This window comes from Podarcis bocagei, assembly GCF_964188305.1.
Source record: "Podarcis bocagei genome assembly, chromosome: 6".
Taxonomy (NCBI): domain Eukaryota; kingdom Metazoa; phylum Chordata; class Lepidosauria; order Squamata; family Lacertidae; genus Podarcis; species Podarcis bocagei.
In genome coordinates, this window is record NC_138130.1 from 37,239,785 (window position 1) to 37,258,799 (window position 19,015).

General features: G+C 42.6%; 1 protein-coding gene across 6 annotated transcripts in view; it reads right to left on the bottom strand.

The window, feature by feature from the left end:
* Nucleotides 1-16,243, bottom strand: part of NLGN4X (neuroligin 4 X-linked) — a 165,292-nt gene extending 149,049 nt beyond the window's left edge. For 3 of the 6 annotated variants that reach the window (XM_081197015.1, XM_081197010.1, XM_081197011.1), the window contains exon 1: nt 15,502-16,243. The gene's annotated coding sequence lies outside the window, so the exon portion shown is untranslated. Of the gene's footprint in view, nt 1-15,287; nt 15,307-15,501 lie in introns of those variants that run through there. The other 3 variants (XM_081197013.1, XM_081197014.1, XM_081197012.1) reach the window with 3 other exon arrangements.
* Between the last annotated feature and the right edge of the window lie 2,772 nt (nt 16,244-19,015).

Here is a 19,015-nt window from a genome sequence, read left to right on the forward strand (position 1 = left end):
TTTGGACCATATCAGTGAGGCTAAGAGGGGGGCCTGGTCGTCTGGGTAACCCAGGACCTCCACACACAGTGCCTAGGCTTGTGCTGCAAGGAGGTCACTTGGGTGCTGCTAACAGTGGTTTGACTTAACTGCCGGAGGTGCACTCCATTGTCTCTTGAGACAGACAAATGTCAGCAACAACAAAATAAAAATTATAGTGACTATTTAACACCAACTTTGAACTGAGAATACCACTGCTTGTCAATTCAATATGAGAAATTATAATTGATATTTAGTAGGTTTTTTGCAGAATATGTGTGACTAACTTTGTCCATTTCTATTTTAAAAACTCCACTAGAATATTAGAAAAGTGGTGCCTAAAGGCTAGATGAATTGCAGAATATCTGCACATACTAATATAGTTTAGATAAAACTAAAAAAGTTATGAATCTTCATTACATAGATCCTTTAATCACTATAAAATGAATACAGCACTTGAGATTTTATAAATATGCATTCCATGATTAGAAAAATCCTACTCCCATCTCATCAGTCCATTGTTCAGTTTTGCAACCCATTATTAAAAATGTAGCATTGACACACTTTTAATTAAAATGAAAAATGGAAGCAGCACAGAATTCCTATGATTCATATAAAAAATAAAAACAGGTGCTTGAACCTTAAAGATGTAATTCATTCTGTTCTCATAAAATATGTAAGTGAATATTTGTCTCAGGTAAATGCATACCACCACCCTCATCTGTTCAGCGTGGAAAGGGCAGTTCTGAGCTCTCTGTACTCTATGTATTTGAGCCTTGTATCTCCCTGGCCACCCCTGAATAGCCCAGTTCACTGGTTACTTTCTCATACAATCATGGTGCCAGGTGTATATGAGGCCAAGATGGCTGAAACAAAACCTGGCACCAGGAAAATGTTCCTGAAAAGCTGAGAACACCCAGGCACCTAACATTTGTTTACTGCTGTGACAAAATGGTTCATCATACATTTAAATCATCATCACGGTGGCAATGACAATAAAGAGTATGATAAATTGTCACAAAAGTCAAACCTTCAGAAGATGGAGGCATTGTGGGATGGTAGTTCCTGTGTCAGGAAAACTGGCCAACTGCTTGTTCTGAACGGTGTTGCACTCCATCTGAATGAACAGGTTCAGGGTATGGTGGTGCTTGTTCCCAGGGAAGGCAGTAAGGTAAAGGTAAAGGGACCCCTGACCATTAGGTCCAGTTGTGACCGACTCTGAGGTTGCAGCGCTCATCTCGCTTTATTGGCCGAGGGAGCCAGCGTACAGCTTCCGGGTCATGTGGACATCACGACTAAGCAGCTTCTAGTGAACCAGAGCAGCGCACGGAAACGCCGTTTACCTTCCTGTCGGAGCGGTACCTATTTATCTACTTGTACTTTGACATGCTTTTGAACTGCAGGAACTGGGACCGAGCAACAGGAGCTCACCCCATCGCGGGGATTTGAACCACCAACCTTCTGATTGGCAAGTCCTAGGCTCTGTGGTTTAACCCACAGCGCCACCTGCGTCCCAGGGAAGGCAGTGGTGGCCACCAATCAAGATGGTTTTAAAAGTGTATTAGACATATTCATGCAGGAGAGGACTACTGACGGCTATTAGCCATGATGGCTAGGCTCTCCTTCCAGAACTAGAGGCAATAATGCCTCTGAATCCCAGTTGGTATAAACCACAGAATGGGATGCTGCTCTTGTGCTGGAAACCTGTTTCTGGGTTTCCCATGGGAATCTGGTTGGCCAATGTGAGAACAGGATGCTGGACTAGATGGGCCACCGGCCTGACCAGAGCCTCTTCTTATGTTTCCAGCACTTACTGAATACTTTTTCCCAGTAGAATCTTTAAATGAATTCTGATTGTAACTTAGTCATATTGTATTGGGTCTCCTGTACAATATTTGGAGATGACTGTGATTAAGTGATATGCAGATTGTTGAAAACAGTGTTTCAATGCTGAAAGAAGATGCATTAAAAAGGATATATGAATACATTCAGTGAGACACTTTGTTTGAATGGGAATGTTTTCATAATATCATCAGGGAGGTGTCTATATTTGAAAATAAAGGTTTGACAGACTTGCTCAGACAAAATTGAGATATCTCAGGACACATATCAGGTATTGAATCATAAGTGCCGAAATGATTTCATCAGTCTGTTTGCTTCTGGACGTCATGCAGCTCCAGCCCAGACAGCAGAATCCATTAGACATTTAAATCTAATCAAGTGTTTGCCTACTATTTGGCATACAAAATATCTTGTTAACAGATGGAGAAATTTGATCTCTCAACCCTCAGGCACTCCTGTCAACGTCGTAGCAGAACATATACATTATGGCAATTTCTAATAGACCCCATCCTGACTTTACCAAAGCATTTCCCAACCATTTCACATTAGGCATAACATTTAAACACAGCAAGCTCAGAATAACTGTTTGCAACACACTGCTGTGGCTCAGCCACTTCTGGGTAATCATGAATGTTTACACTTGTCCACATATAGCTGTTTCTTATAAGAAGCACACATGCAGAACTTTGAACTGAACTGAGTAACCATTTAGCATGACTTCGGGTATGAAATTATTTATTTATTAAGACACCTCCATAATGCCTTTAAACAAAAATGCTCACAGCGAGGTTTATATCAGAATAAGGCAATACAAAACATAATAAGCATTGAATAATTCTAATAGAGAGTATAAATACAGGAGGATCAAATGCAAAGTTGCCTTTCTAAAAGCCTGACAAAAATGAGGTTTTTAACCTAGTGTCTAAATGAAGATGAAGTGGGTGAAAGAATCATCTCAGTGATGTGATGGAGCCACTACTGTAAAAGCTACAGTACACACCTCATTTAATGTAGGGACCAACATGAGAGGCTCATCTGTTGACCTTAATGAGAACCAAATTGATATGAAAGAAAGCATTCCCTCATATATGTGGACCCCAGGTCTTTTAGGATTTTGAATTTCAACATTAGCACCTTGAATTGAACCTGGAAGATAAGTGGCAACCAATGTAACAGAGAACAGGAATTATATGCAACAAGCTCATTGCTCCATCAACACCCTGGTCACTGCATTTTGCACCTTTGGATCATCTTCAAGAGCATAAAGGCTATTAAATTAGTCCATCCAGGAAGTTACCAGAACATAGATAACTGTAGACAGACTATTCCTGTTCAGAAAAGGCCATAGATGATGAACCAGCCTGAAGCTCAGTGTAGGCACTTCTAGTTGCTGGAGTCACTTGGGCTGCAATCGTTCTAGGAGCACTATTAAAATGTCTTTACTATTGTGATGTACAAATATAAAAATTAGGGATTGGGAAACAGCTTTGACAACCTCCTTTCTGATAATCCTGCCAGTGCTTTTGCAGCATGCTGACTTACCCATCACCAGGTCCTTTCCTGTGAGGTGAAGGCACCAGTTATAAGAGGTTGTTTAAGCATCAAGGCCTCACCAAACCAACCACTACTGCTCCAAAGTCAGACTAAAATAAACCATGTGCACGCATATTTGGATCTCAGTAGAGCTTATTTCTCAGGAAACACACTTTGGGTTGCACTAGAAGTGTGCTTTCAAATGCAATCTCAGTCATTCTGTGTGTCCGTATTACATTGCAGCGGTAGAGAAATTCCAATTCCAGTCTGTTTCATGGCTACCTCCTTTCTAAACAAGCAGCAGAGTTCAGTGCAAAATGCTACGCTGCATCAGGAAAAAAGGATATTAAAATAATGACAGCCAGTAATAGCTGACTGATACTTTTATGACAGGGGAGATGAGATCTGTATCATCCCCAGAAATGGAATATTAAAAATTCCTAAGCATCTCCCCCCCCCCCATTGCACTGCTGAGAACAAGAATACAGTAGTCCTGGCAGAAACTAACAATACGCTAGACATATTTTCAAAAATCTATCACATGAAACCCTACCAGTTCTGGTGAATATTACATACTCAGCAATCATTCTATATGAAACTTTCTAGAGTGCACAATACATTGTATATGATCATTTGTTTCCCTTGAGTATGCAATAAGATTACATGGAACACTGGTTAGGAAAACCACAATGAATCATCAACTTTTAAATTTATCTCTTTCAGTAATGGGTCTGATTACAGATAAAAATATTTACACAGTAGGTGTTAATTTTATCCCCTGATTCTTTGGCCCAAGAGCAAGAAAATGATAACTGATACATTTCTGTAGCAAGCAGAAATAGGAATCTGGAGTAAGAGATAATAGCCTGGACTCCTAGTTTTTGGGAGCCTCTTTTCATGAAAGCAGCGTTTTCCATATAGAAGGGGAACCCTAATCCAACCCTCAAAGGCTCCACTCTGATCATCATGGATTCAGTAGGAAGCGCTGAAGTATGAATTTTCAGAATAAGAAGTGTTGAACCCTTCCAAAAGACTGGGATTCTAAGTGTGTTCAGCTCATGGCCAGTATTTTTCTTTTGCAGGAAGCCATTTTGTCAAATAAGATTTCCTTCCTATGCCTGTTTTAAAACCTTCCAAAAAGAGAAGGCTCAAAATTGACCAACAAAAAGTGATACAGATGAGGAGGTTCCATGCTCAAAACTCAACATTCTGTCTATTGTATAATATTTACTTATGGTACCAGTGGGGTAGGAGAACGAAAGAGATCAAGGCTGATATACATTCTAAAAGGAATAACAGAGCCCACTGTCTGGTCACCAAATGGCTTTATGTGTAACATCTTTAAAAACACTTCATGGGAGGTGAGCAAGATGCCACCAGAAAACCAGGGCTGCTTACCAACCACCATTTACTATTGGGTTCCAATGACTGCTGATATTGCTAATAAGAAACCCAGTGGTGAAGGAATTGGTTTAGTATCATCAGCGTACAGTTTTCCACATAAGGAAGGAAGGTGGACCGATTCCAAAACTGGTATGATACAGACTGGTTAATACCATACAAGCAACAATGCAAGGATAGAATAAGTGCCAGTTTATTCAGAGATTACTAACCTTCAGAGCTGCATAGTACCTTCCAATTTCATGCATGCCCTATGAATGTCTACAAACACAACACACACAAATTTGGGCTACATACCTTCTGCAGGGAGATTGCATTATCTAATTTACAGCCTCCAGTGCTGCAGCTTGTCTCTCCAGCTGTGCATAATTTAAACCATGTTCTACTGATTCAGCACTCCAAGGGATAGTACAAGCTACTTATTTTCCTTTCATCTAAAGGAGACCAGCAGCAAATATTATACCCAAAACCTCATTAGCTATACAATGTCTACTGAGTTGTCCCATCTATACACAGGTGCACTCCTCGTTCAAAAGCAGTCTGTCACTAAGCAAGCATGTGAGGCCTTGCAGATACAATGTCAGGCAAGCATTGGGGGGCTTCATTTGTGAAATCCCCACTCAGGCCTTGAACTGGTTTGCCTTGGGCCAGTCACTGTCTTTCAATGTAACCTACATCACAAGGTTATTTTGGGGAGTAAATGAGGAAGGGGAGAACCATGTACACCACCCTGAGGTCCCTGGAGAAAAATGTGGGATATAAATACAATAAATTAATAATAATAAATAAATAAATTTGCAAAGTGCCCATGAAAGTTTGTATCACATTAAAAGGTACAATGGTACCTTGGTTATCAAATGGCTTAGTTGACGAACAAATCAGCTCCCAAACGCCACAAACCTGGAAGTAAGTGTTCCGGTTTGTGAATGTTTTTTGGAAGCTGGATGTCTGACACGGCTTCCGCTTGAATGCAGGAAGCTTCTGCAGCCAATCGGAAGCTGCGCCTTGGTTTTCGAAGGGTTTCGGGAGTCGGACGGACTCCCGGGATGGATTAAGTTTGAGAACCAAGGTACCACTGTATTGTCTTGAAGATACCATTAAAACATGGGACAATAGACAGAATGTAGAACTCAACTGGTTCCTTGAACTCACAGCAGGGTTTTTGATCCAAAGGAGACAAACGATCACAGAAGAGATGGGGAGGGTGATCTGGGCAGGTCCCTCCTGTATCCCCTTACCACCACTTCCCAGGGGGCTGTGGGAATCCATGAGCACAAGGGCACCAATGGGAATCCAATAAGGCTATTCTTCTGGAATGGATTTATTCACCTAAATAAACCAAACCAAAACTATCCCATCACCACGGGTTTCACTTTAATCTTCATTACCTAAAGGAGTGCATAGGACACTGAAAAGTTAACAACAACAAAATAATTTCTGAATGGCGGAACAAATAAAAGGCAGTGAAAAATCTTTGGTAAAGCAGATATTAGGTCTAATTGTTACATGTAATCCAACACTAATGCAGTACAAGAAAATTTAACAAGGGATACAACTAGTTAGCTCCATAGCCTGCTATCAAAATCTGACAGAATGTGACATATGAATCTACCTTGATTCAAGCATTTGGGCCACCCATGTCCAGCTCAGTGCTGTTTTGGGGAGAGAGACCAGCAGTCTGGGGTCTCAAAATGGAGATATTTTCTAGCCCTGTTATACTTAATCCTGTTAACCAGAGATAGCAGGGATGGAACCTTCCGAATGCAATGATCTATGGCTGCTGCCTGAGAAGATGTGGAAACTTTATCCATGGGCAAACACATTGCTGTAAGTGTGTAGTCCACATTGGATAAGATATAACAGAATCTGTAATGAACAATTATAAATTTATACTTCACTCAGGCTTTTAATTTAAATAATATATAGATTTATACTTTTCAGGACTTCAATAGTGTCATTACAAATTTCCAATTTTTCCATTTACTCTGTCAGTCACTCTCAAATATGGTCTTCTTACATGAATCCAACAAAATAGTCCCATTCTGCCCATGAATAAATTGGTGCTTTTAAAAAACCAACTTATTTTAATAATGAGTGATAGTGCATTTTTCTCTTCCCTGGGCCAGGTCTTTTAATCAGCTCATTGTGATATTTTCTATCATGTGCTTCTAATAAGAGTTACAGTAATTTTCAAAGCCTGACTCTCTTAAAAGTTTTAACATCTCCATCAAGAAGAAGAGCATTCACAAAATACTGTGGGAGAGAGGAACCTTGGAAATCTCACCACATTACTCAAATGAATCACACTCCAAGTACATTAAAGACAGGGTTGGAATGTGAGCACATTACAGTTAAAGTGCACAGATGTGTTCAGTGTGATGAAGCCATCCTTTACAGAGAGTGCAAATATCTGATTCTGTCAGCGCTGTCATGGCCTACAATTATAGGAATAAATGAAAAGAATTTGGAGGTGTCTTTCAGCTCAGATTAGTCTTTGATACACATCCTGAATCTGTAAACAAATCAAGAGGTTGAAATGACTTCAGAGGTTGTTATCTCAACAATGAACAGTTAAGGGGAGAACAAAGCATTTAAAAATGAGTTCAATATTATTCAAAAATGTAGCAGGAAGGAAAATTATATAGTTCTGCATTTAGACCCCTTTCAAGGCTAACACTTTCAAGGCCAGCTACCCTTTGGTAGGTTGTTATGGGTTCTACCACAACGCTCCAGCTAGAGACTTCATCCGTGAAAAAGGTCTGATGCATTGGCATTATCTCTTGGCATAATTCCACCAAGAGCCTTCAAGACATTTTTTTTTTCTTTTTTGCCTGAGGTAAAGGGCAAAATGGCACCCCCATTTCACATACAGATGCCAACGGACTGAAAATGTAATCTTGTTTTGAGATTGGTGATGAGACACATTCCAGGGAGCAGCAGCCTAGCTTAGAGGGCACAGGGCAGGCTGTCTCCCAACACCTCATGGTCACTCAATGTCCCCAGCATCTGATGTCTGAGATGGTTGCTTCACTCAGACAGCAAGGTCTAACCTGATTCCACTTTTGAGGATGCAATTTGCCAGGATATAAATATTTCTAGGGCAGCATACAGTCATTTGGCTGGCCAAAAAAGAATTAGAACTTCTCGTGCTCTGCTGACTCCTTGCCTGACTTCATGCCAGTGGGGTGTAGTGGTTAAGAGCAGTAGATTCGTAATCTGGGGAACCGGGTTCGCGTCTCCACTCCTCCACATGCAGCTGCTGGTGACCTTGGGCTAGTCACACTTCTCTGAAGTCTCTCAGCCCCACTCATCTCACAGAGTGTTTGTTGTGGGGGAGGAAGGGAAAGGAGAATGTTAGCTGCTTTGAGACTCCTTCAGTTAGTGATAAAGCGGGATATCAAATCCAAACTCTTCTTCATGTTTGCTGCCCATCCCTTCCACTCCTTCACACCTGCCTACAGCACCCTTGGTCCATCTACTGCCGATGCTGGCATTCTGCTCCTTCTTCCTACCCACCTCTTTTCAGTAAATCCTTTGGTTACAAATCTTGGCCTGTCCTACCTATACTTTTCTTCCATTATCAGTGATACAAACCAGCATTCCAAATAAGGCTCAACCATCAATTTATATAAAGGCATTATACCAACTGTTTTATTTTCAGGCCATTTCCTAATAATTTGAAACACTTGAGGCATACCAAGCTGACATTTGCAGTGAACAGTCCACCACATCCCATGATCTTTTTAGTCCTGGGTAATCACAGCCAATTCAAATTTCATCAGCAAATGCATTAACTTAGAATACTTTGCTGCAAGAGCAATGATATCACCTGCTCTTATTTGCAATGAATATCATTTGCCATTTTGTTGCCCTTTCAGCATTTTGGAGAAATGCTTCTGAAATTCTTCTGCCTGCTTTGAATTTCACCCTCCTGAATAATTGGGTGGCATCCATAAACTTAATAACCTTATCACTCAGTCCTGACTCCAGATCATTTATTAGTAAGTTAAGCAGTATCAGTTCCTCCCAACAAAAATACTTGGGGAAGTCCACTGCTTATTCTGGCCATCTCCTTCCTGTTCTTTAATCATTTTCTGATCCATACAAAGACAAAGCCACATATCATGTTTATCCAAAGTTTGGTGAGGACTCATGGCTTTATCAGAAGCTTTCTGGAGCTTCAAGTATTTACTAAATAGCCCCTATCTCCATTTTCATTGACAATTTTGAATCGTTCTTAAAGACTGATTACCATGCAGATGTTTCTAAGTGCGTGCAACCAAAACATAAGGTCCAAAAAGGACATTGGATGCCAGTCTTACATGTGCAGTCCTTCCATGTCTTCACTTTGAGCCCACATGGGTTCAGGACAATGTTTCAATGGGCTATGGTCTCTGGTCTCAATAAGTATATATAGTAAAATGTTTCACAGGTTCTGTTTGTGCCAAGGATGAAGAACCTGCGCACCTCCACCACCACTACGCCACTGCCAATATTATTAGACTCCAGTTCCTATTAGCCACAGCGAGCAAGGCCAATGGGCAAGGATGATGGTAGTGGTAGGTGTAGAGCTGGGGTGATGGAGGAGGTGACCTAAGGCACAGGAGCTGAATGCAATGCTTCAGGCTTCTCTACCCCAGCCCCCTCTCTCAAGGTAACACCTCTCCCCATACAACACACCTCAATGACCCTGCTCCATGACCCCAAGTGCTTTTGCTTGGCTGGAATGTGTACATGAACAATGATAATGCCTCTTATTTTCCTGGATAGAGTAATGTGTTTGTAGAAACCTTTGGCTTTTGCATGGCTGGAATGTGGTCTTCTCCACAAAGGTAAACATCACACCTGTTAATCCATTCACTTCAGTGCTGGCCCCACCCACCACCAGCAGGTCATCCCCAAGGTTACTTATGTAGCAGTGCAGCCCTCAAGCTAAAAGGTTTCTTACCACTATTGTAGTGCAACATTAGCCGAGGGCCACGGGTTTGCCACCCCCAATATATGCATTTTGTTATGGAACAGGCAGATCAGATAAGGTGAAATAAAGCTGATTATCAAGGGTCATAACCCACAACTCCAAACTTTTTGTTTTCCAAATTGGGCCTTTTGGCAAACCCTTCGCTCTGAAGATAGCTCTTTTCTTTATGCTGCCCTGCTGTTTTTCCACTCCAGAGTCTTGGAATCACAAATTAAATTACTTTTTAATTTATGTAAATGTGAATTAGGAACAAGAAACTGTCAAAGCTGATTGCAGAGGGGGGAATTTGCATCCCATTCTTACTTTTGAATATTTCTTTTTTTTTTAAGTACCAATTTTCTTTTAGAAAAATTCTCAACCATTTCCCTCACAAATTCACGTGGTCCCCTGAACAAAATTTTGAGGTTGAAGGAGAGAAGTGTAAGTCATGAAACTCACCATATGGCTTTGGGCAAGTCATATATTTTAGCCTAAGCTGATGAGTTGTGAAGATAGGATGGAATAAGAACTGCAAAAAAAAAAAAAACACACAAAAAAACCCACCACTTAAAAACTGTGAACATCAAAGATTGTTGTTCCTAATATTCCTAAAGATAAATGGCAACTTGTTATATTTAGGAATTTTCCATTGTGCGCACACAATTTTCATTTCCCACCCCCACCTCCTGCTTTTCTTCCTCACCTTCGGATCTACTGAGCGAGCTTTCACTACCCATTATTTCCAGGAATAGTGCCAATGAAATCTCATTTCTATCAGACAACAAGCATTTCCCCCTCCCTTGGAATTCATATCAGGAGACTACTAAAGCAAACAGAACGAGGCCCATTAAAAGGTGAGAGAGCTGAATACATAACCCTGTCAGATGTGGGGATCAAAATGGCTCATAACATAAATGCTTTACAAACATCGCTTCAGTACACCTGAGCTGCATGGTGACAAAGAACAGATGCAGGTTGGACGGAGAGCCCCACTGTGGCTCTGAATGGCTTAGTGATAGTTTTGTGCATTTGGCCTGGTTTTATAACATCACTTTTTTCTTTCTTCCTAGGTTTCCAGGTACTTAGGCATATGCATTGCTAATGAACCTTGGGCACACAAAAGCCTCCTGTCACTCTGTTGTTGTTGTTTTTTTTCCCCCTACACAGAAGGTCATAAAATGGCAGAATGACAGCACCCTCTACGAGGTTTAAACACAGCTGCTGTTCCACACAAGTGGATCTGTGCCACACAGTGGGTGATTTGAACTCCTCAGAGAACAGGCCCTCACCTTTAAAAGACAAGTAGCAGCTGTACTGAGGGCCCATCAAAAACAGCAGTGCACGCTTTCCTGCCCCCATGCAAGAAACGGTCATTTTAAAGCCGTTTCCATTTGGAGACTGCAAGCAAGTGCCTCTTCCTTGTGATTCACAGCTTCATCTCGCTGACTACTGATGAACTTCAGCTTGGCATCCTCGTCTTAAGACAGCCATTTTTGACAAACCTTTTATCATTGTTCTTTTGGAGACAAACTGGCTGTTAAAGAACATGAAGTTCAGTGAACAGATTCAAGAGAGAATTTGTGCAGTGAAGTGGGACACATGGAGTTGGTTTTGTTTTTTTTTTACTTCATAATACAGTCAAAATTCAATAATAATAGTTAATTCTGCTGAGATGATAATAGATACAGTGTACAAAAGAAATTACTTTCATTTTACCTATCATATATGACAGTCAGTTTTTATTTGCACTAGTTTAATTGAATTATTATTCTTGTTTGCCAACACATTTCCTATTCACTCTGGAAATGAAATATTCTGACACATGCAACACATAGATTTAAAGGTAACTGTATTTGTAGGGTAATAAACCAGCCATTTTCCTCATATGTCTAGACTATATTAGGGCCTGGAAGTATTATAGAATTAATGAGAAACTACTAGAAAGAAACAGCATGAGAGACCCAATGCAATTATGATCCAAGGAACAAATGAAATTACATTTACATTTATTCCCCATAGTTATGAAGAAAGGAAAGGCAATTTTTTACTGAATCATTTTAGAATAAATTTTAACATTAAATAACTTCTTTGGTTATTAATTCCATTGGTATACCACCAAAATGCTTATGCTTGTGTAAATTATTGATAGGTAATTATAGACAGCACTTTTATATATGACGAGTTTTACATGATTAAAACCAGCAACATACACTCCTATACCAGATCAAGGGCCACTCTGTCACTGGAAACAATCATCTATAAACCAATAAATTCAAATAGGAAGGAAAGGTTTCCATCCAGTGAATAAAACAGAATGATACCATCAACCATATCCTGTTCCCAAAATAGCAAGAAAACCATTTATGTCTCAATATCTCTCTGTATTACGTAAGAAAAATACTTCTGGCCTTCCATAAATCTGAGTTTCAAATTTGCACTAAGCTCCATATTGCAGAGATTCCTAAAAACGATAAGAAAGTAGCAATCCAAGTTATGTCCACATGAAAATGCTGCCAAATTGCTACGCCCTTTTGCCCTTTCCTTTCAAGCCACACTATCTCTATATTGTCCTATATGCCCCACCTTAAACATGCAGATTCAAAACATTTTTTCAGCTTAGAGGAAGACCTTTCCCCTCTTCCCTCAGTGAAAGTTACAGCAAGGGTATATCTTCTCTTCTTACTTATTTTACTCCATTAACAATAAAATAAAATAATGTATCTCAAGAAGAGAAATTGATTACATCTCAGGGACTGCAATGCTCTCCACAACACACACACACACACACACACACACACACACACACACACACCAAAGCAAGAACTTGGCAGCAAAATCAAAGACAGCTAGTGTAATGGATTCAATAGCCACATCAAGTCTTTGCCTCTGGTTACTGAATCGCCAGACCTGTTACAGTCTAATCCAGAACACTTGATTTATTGAACACAACCAAGAATTGAAGAGAGTTTCTTCTATTGCATATCATTTAACACCATTGCTACATCTCATCGTAAACACAACCAGTTCCTGCCCTTATTGAAATTTTCATATATATAAAAATAGATATAACTTCAAGATCCCATTAAGCCCTTCTCTTTCCCAAGAGGACACTATCAACGGAAAGGAGAGTAGGCCCGGCTGAATATATCCCATGATTTGTACAACAATCCTGCTTTTGTCATTTGCAAAACAGACACACAATGAGTCTTTTTAAGATACAGAGAGAAGTGCATGGAAGCAAAGCCATTCAAGCAATTGACCAAACCTCCTTCAAAAAATAAATAAAATACACATCATTAAGAAGTGTCCACACCACCACCTTGTGGAATGTTCTCGCAAGAGCAACACCTGCTTCTTTCTACCAAAAAAAGAAAAAAGGCGCAAGAAGAAAAGAAATAAAGTTATATTCCTCTTCTTCTCTTTATCCAGTATGGATAGCAAAAGGACTGATAGAGATGGTTGCCTTGCTGGTTTTCAGAATGGAAATGTTTTACTGAGACAATTAGCTTTGCTTTATTTCTACCACCACCATCTCCTTCCCTTGAAATAACTCACTGTCATAGCTTTGAACTGTAAGGATCATAATTAACCAGTCGCTGAATGCAGCCACTTTCCAATGCATCCCTCTCTGCACTCAAAATGGAAACCAGGGAACCACAACCTGTAAATCTCCACTAACCGGAAAGCCAGCTAGGGAGCATGATGGCCAGACTAGGAAATCCCCTTTCCTTCTTCCATCTCTTACCGTAGCTACTTACAGGATACTCAAAGCAGAGAATATACCCCCTAGGTGGGTATTCTTGACCTCTAGGATTTCCTTTCTTGTGCCTGGTTCTTGTCAACCCTGAGGCACAGATCCTATCAAGCAGGATCACTAACTGTTGCTGCAAGATGGTGGGGGGTTGCCTGCGTGGTTGGTGACTTCACTTCACTTTACCCTTGGGGGCTGGCTGCAGCAGTGGCAGCCGTGATCACCTGGCAAATGGCTGGGAAACTTGCAGAAACAATGGGATAGGCAAGTTAACCTGAAAAAAACAAACCCCACAGAAATGGGTCTGGCAAACCAAGAGGCGGCAAAGTTGGTCACTGAGAGGAAAGCAAGAGGATGTCCAAAACTGTCTGGCATCTCTCATGGTTAGAGAAACTCGATGGGTTAGCCTGACAGGCTGAAAGTGGATGTGTGTGTGTGTAGCTGAACCCGTTTGGTGCCAAAGAGGGACAGCAGATGGAGGAGACCTGTCTGCATCAGGGACTTGGACGTGTCTGCAGTGGTTTGACAGGGGGTGGGTGCGGGAAAAGCTCTGCTTCTTTCCCCCTCCCGCCCCCACAACTAGGGTCTTCCTTTCTTGCAATCTTAAACACGTCACAGAGGTCCCACCACGCAGGCTGGGAAAGGGGGGGGTTGTGTGGGGGTGTGGATAAGGAAACCGCTTAAGCAAAAGGTGTGGGGGAGAGGAGAGGGTAACAAGTTAGGCGGCCGCTCTTCTGACCCCCTTCATGGGTGGCTGCAGAAGGGACAGAGCATCATTCACAGCGCCCTGCAGAGTGAAAAGCACGCGCGGGGAGGGGGGGTCGGAAAATGAAAGCAGCTGCAGTGCAGAGAAGGAGGGGGAGGCAGCAATGAGCAGAGGCAGCCCCTGGATTCTGGGCATTTAGGCAGAAGTGGGTGTGGGGGGAGAGGATCAGTCCTAGGCTTCTTAACTTTCCACTAGACTAGAAAGTCAAGAGTTGGCAGCTTTGATAAACCATTCAAGGCAAGAGATGAGGCAGCGTCCGAGTCTCTCTCTCTCTCTCCCCCCCCCCCGCCAAGCCAGTTTCCAGGAAGGTGCAGAAATCTCTGGACAGACAAATCCCCTCCCGTCCCTGCAATCCTGCTCTCTTCATTCCCACCCCCACCCCTCCCCGGGAGTCCTGCCCCGCTTCTTTGTAGAATAAGCGATTTATTTTACCACCACCCCTCCACCATACAAATAATAAAGAGGGCCGATAGGGGGGGGGGAGAGAAGAACCCACCCAAATGCCACCCTGGAAATCAATCACGTGGGTTTAAAAAACAACAGGCAGCCTCCGGCAGATGAAGAGAAAGAAAAGGACTTGCTTAATGCCTCCAGAGAGCCTCCAAAATCGTTCCTTCTTAGGAAAAGAGATTGGGGGGGGGAGGTTAAATCAAAGCTTAGCGTACCTCTTTTGCAATTCTCTCAACACCCACCCCCGTGGCAAAGAACAGGGCATCGGGGTGCTGTTTCCTTTCCCAAGCTATACCTCCCCCCGTTTGCTGAAACTGTAGCAATGCTCTCTCTATCTCTCTCTGTGTACTGCAGATATGAGCCGGTCCCCCCCCCCCCGGTTCCCTCTCCGCTACACTCTTCTGTTTATTTGCCTGTAAAGGCAGAGCTACTTTGTAAACATCTCACACAGAGCCCCGGAGCCTTCCTAAAGAGCTGACTGCAGCAAAGTGCCCCCCATCACTTAAGAGCGGTGGTCCAGGGACATAGGAGGGTGCCTGGGCAAAGAGATACAGAGATGCATTACATACATGAGACGTAGAAATCATCTCCAGTGCTGAGAAACGGGAAGTATTCTCTTTTTCCCAATAAGAGGGTGGCAATGCTCCCCCCCCCGAAAACAGTGCAGAGACGACTGCAGCAAACCAGTCCCCCCTCTGGAGTACCAGCTGCAAACGAAGAGGTGGGGGGGGGGGAGTTTGGGAAGGAAAAGGCAAAAAGGACAGAGCTCTGGTTTGTACCTACCTCGGCGGAGGAAGCTGCCTCTGTGTTTTAGGGGTCCTTGGCAGCCTATGTCTTCCCAGGCGACTTCCAGCAGAATCGCAGCACACAGCAGGCTTCGCCGGGGTCCAGCTTCTTTTCCTCCCCCCACCCCCTAGCTCGCGTGGTGTGCGTGTGAAATCCAACACGGTTTTGTTTTGGGTTGTTTTTCCCCCCCTTTAGTCCAGAGGAATGCAACAGCCCCTCGCAAAAAAAAGCAGAAAATCTTGGTGGTGGAGAGCGACCAAACAAACCAACCAACCAACAACCCCAAACCGGCAGCAACACAACAGCACTAGGTTTGAAAGAACCCGGCGCTTTCTGTTGTAAATGACCTACATTCAAGCGGCAAATGCATTGCAATCGGCGGCGGCGGCAGCAGCGGCGGAAGAAGAAGAAGGCGCGTTGGGTCTGGGAGTGGGAGCTCCGCTTGCCTATTGCAGGGAGACAAGCGACAGCGAGAGGGAGAGCGAGACTGATCGGCGAGGCAGAGCGAGATTGAAGAGCGAGCGAGCGGTCCAGGCTGTGCCAGGCTGTCTCCTCCCGCGATTGGACCAAACTGAATGGAATTTACAAAGCCGGCAGCCAATAGATCTCCGCAGCCGGCCCCATCGCTACAGGAAGCATACCTACATCTACAACCGCATGCAAAGAGCATCGAAGCCTAGTGCAAACCAGCTGGAACAGAAGGATCAAGGGTGGCTGTAGTGGTTGAACAGGTGGGCATTTTACACATGTAGGAATAAAAAAGAAAAGAAAAAAGCGGAGGTATCTAGAAGACTCCTCCTCCTTCTCCTCTCTTGAGTCCCTGCCTTCTTTTTGGTCTAGCTTCTCTTTTACTCAGTGCACGCTCTTAACCCTTTCGTGCCACCAAGCCTGTTGAAATGGTGTTTCCACTACCAGCAGTGAACGCCTGCAAATTTGTTCCAATAGTAACAAATCATAGGAAATTGCTGCACCTGATAGGGTGCCTGAGAAATGCTGTGATGGACACATGAGTATCTCTCTCACACACACTTCTCATAAAAGTTGCAGGTGCTTTTTCTAATACAATATAATGGCTCCACGTTTGGTTTGAATTTGAATATCAAACCAACCTATCTCACAGGGTTGTTGTGGAGATTAAATGGGGGGAGAACCATGTGTGCCACCTTGAATTCTTCAGGTAAAAGGTGGGATATAAATGCTAGTGAAAATAATAATGTATCAAAACTAAGACTCGGGTTATGATAGGTCGCAATAAGGACTGGGATCAGGGTTATTTGAACCCGTTTTACTTCACTAGACCATCACACCACAGATGGGAGGGTTATTCTGAGTAGATGGATTTAAGACCACTCATTTGCGCCAAATCCTGATATGTCTACTCATCATGACAGCCATCTAGCTCCATGCCTAAGGAGAATCCAAAGGTTCAGGATGCTGTATGTACATACGCATACTAAGGGAGCTCTGCAACCTTCTTGCTACACATAGCAATCCATTCTCCCACACTGACCTTCTCAAATTTACCCTTTCCCACACCATGCAACTTCTAAACCCCCTTTCCATCTTCCCAACCCTATTTTTGAAGCCACTTTTCTCTTCTGTTTTGCAACCCCAAGTTTCACCTTCACCCTATATCTCCCCTTACTTCTCTGAAACCCTCTCATGCTCATACATCACCCCCACGATAACATCCTCTTTGTCCTCCCACATATTGCAACTTCTAAACCACACTTTCACCTTCTGCCCAATTATGAACTCACCATCCCCTCATGTTTTGCAACCCCTTTTGTACCGCCACGTCTATCTTCACCCCATTTCCATGCCTTCCTCTTTTGCAGCCCCCTTTGCATGTACGCACCATGATGACATATGGTACTATGTGTTCAAGAGCAAGTTCAGTTAATGGATGTTGCTCATCAATGAGATAGCTGCTCTATATAACTGCAGTGGTACCTCAGGTTAAGTACTTAATTCATTCTGGAGGTCCATTTTTAACCTGAAACTGTTCTTAACCTGAAGCACCACTTTAGCTAATAGGGCTTCCTGCTGCTGCTGCGCCGCCGGAGCATGATTTCTGTTCTCATCCTGAAGGCAAGTTCTTAACCCGAAGTACTATTTCTGGGTTAGCGGAGTCTGTAACCTGAAGCGTATGTAACCTGAAGCATACAGGTACCACTGTAACCTGAATCTGGAACTTCATGTTGAAGACCACATATGGTACCAGGAATGAAAGACATTGTGTGAAACTATTATGGAATATTTGATGGTTCCACGTTCTTTATGTCTCTCATCTGAGGCAGCAGAAGAATGAAATATCAAGAAGTTTGAGTACATTGAGAAGGGAAGGACCCTGACATAACCCCTTTATTTTTAACAATGCCCCCTGTTGCTCCTCCACAGCACTGTAAATGTCTCCTTTAAACCCATCCACTTCCATCTGTCCCTTCCATAATTTCTTCTTTCTGTTCCACTTGTTATCCGAGGATGAAAACTCCCACACAGAGAAGGACCCTTCTTCCCGCCACCAAGGCCTTCTCTTAAGAGTCCTTTCCTTTTTCTTCCTGCACCATCCTTCTTCATTGCCACCTTTACCTTTAAAAGCCAATGAAAATAGTGTGATGACAGACTAGTGCAAATATAGTATAAAGAGATACTCCCAAAGAACATCTGCAATAGATGGTGTCAGCTGACAGGCATAGAATAGGGATCTGGCGAAGGAGGGTGAAGTGGTAAGATGTTAGAACTTGGCTGAGGAGACCTGGGTTCACATCGCTGATCAGCCATGTTGCATAACTGCAATCCTATGCCAAATCCATGGAATTAAACAAATAAACTCTGTTGAACTTGGGATTCTTACTTTTGATTGCATAGGTTCAACACATAGATGTTTAACACAAAATCATCAGCCAGCTGAGGTGTCCTTAATTAGAAATGCAAACAATCCAGGAAAGAGTGTTAACATTTAGACTGCTAATGAAGTAGGGACTCCATCCAAGGAAAGAATCTTCAGCCTCACTCCTCTGCTTATATTCCTCATTCTTTGACTTCCTCTATGCTAATCAGTCACAAACAATAAATCTTGAAAGCCTCATTATCACCTCATTCACAGGAAGGTCTGTCAACTACTCTGGACATCCTCACTCCTCTCCCCAGCTCTTGCACCACATCACCATTGCTTAGGTCTGTTCTTTGGCACTGGAAGCCCTGAAGCCTTTTCGCTTCCTCCTCCAACCAAACCTGCTCCTACATACTTATCGCAGCATCGTAGCTCCCACAGAGAGAAGAAAATCACTAAAATCTTCCACATTTGTTGTTTGCTGTGACATCATGGTTAGCAACCAGGTTGCTTAAGAGGTTGCAGCCAGAACCTCAGAGCAAGCCACATGGGTGCAAGACTTCAGGCGTTCTTTTACCAGTGTTGCAGCAATGGCAGCATCAGCAGTCACATTCCACGCTGTAACCCAGTCACTTATGGAATATCTGTTTCATATCTGATGACATTGTTTTGTGG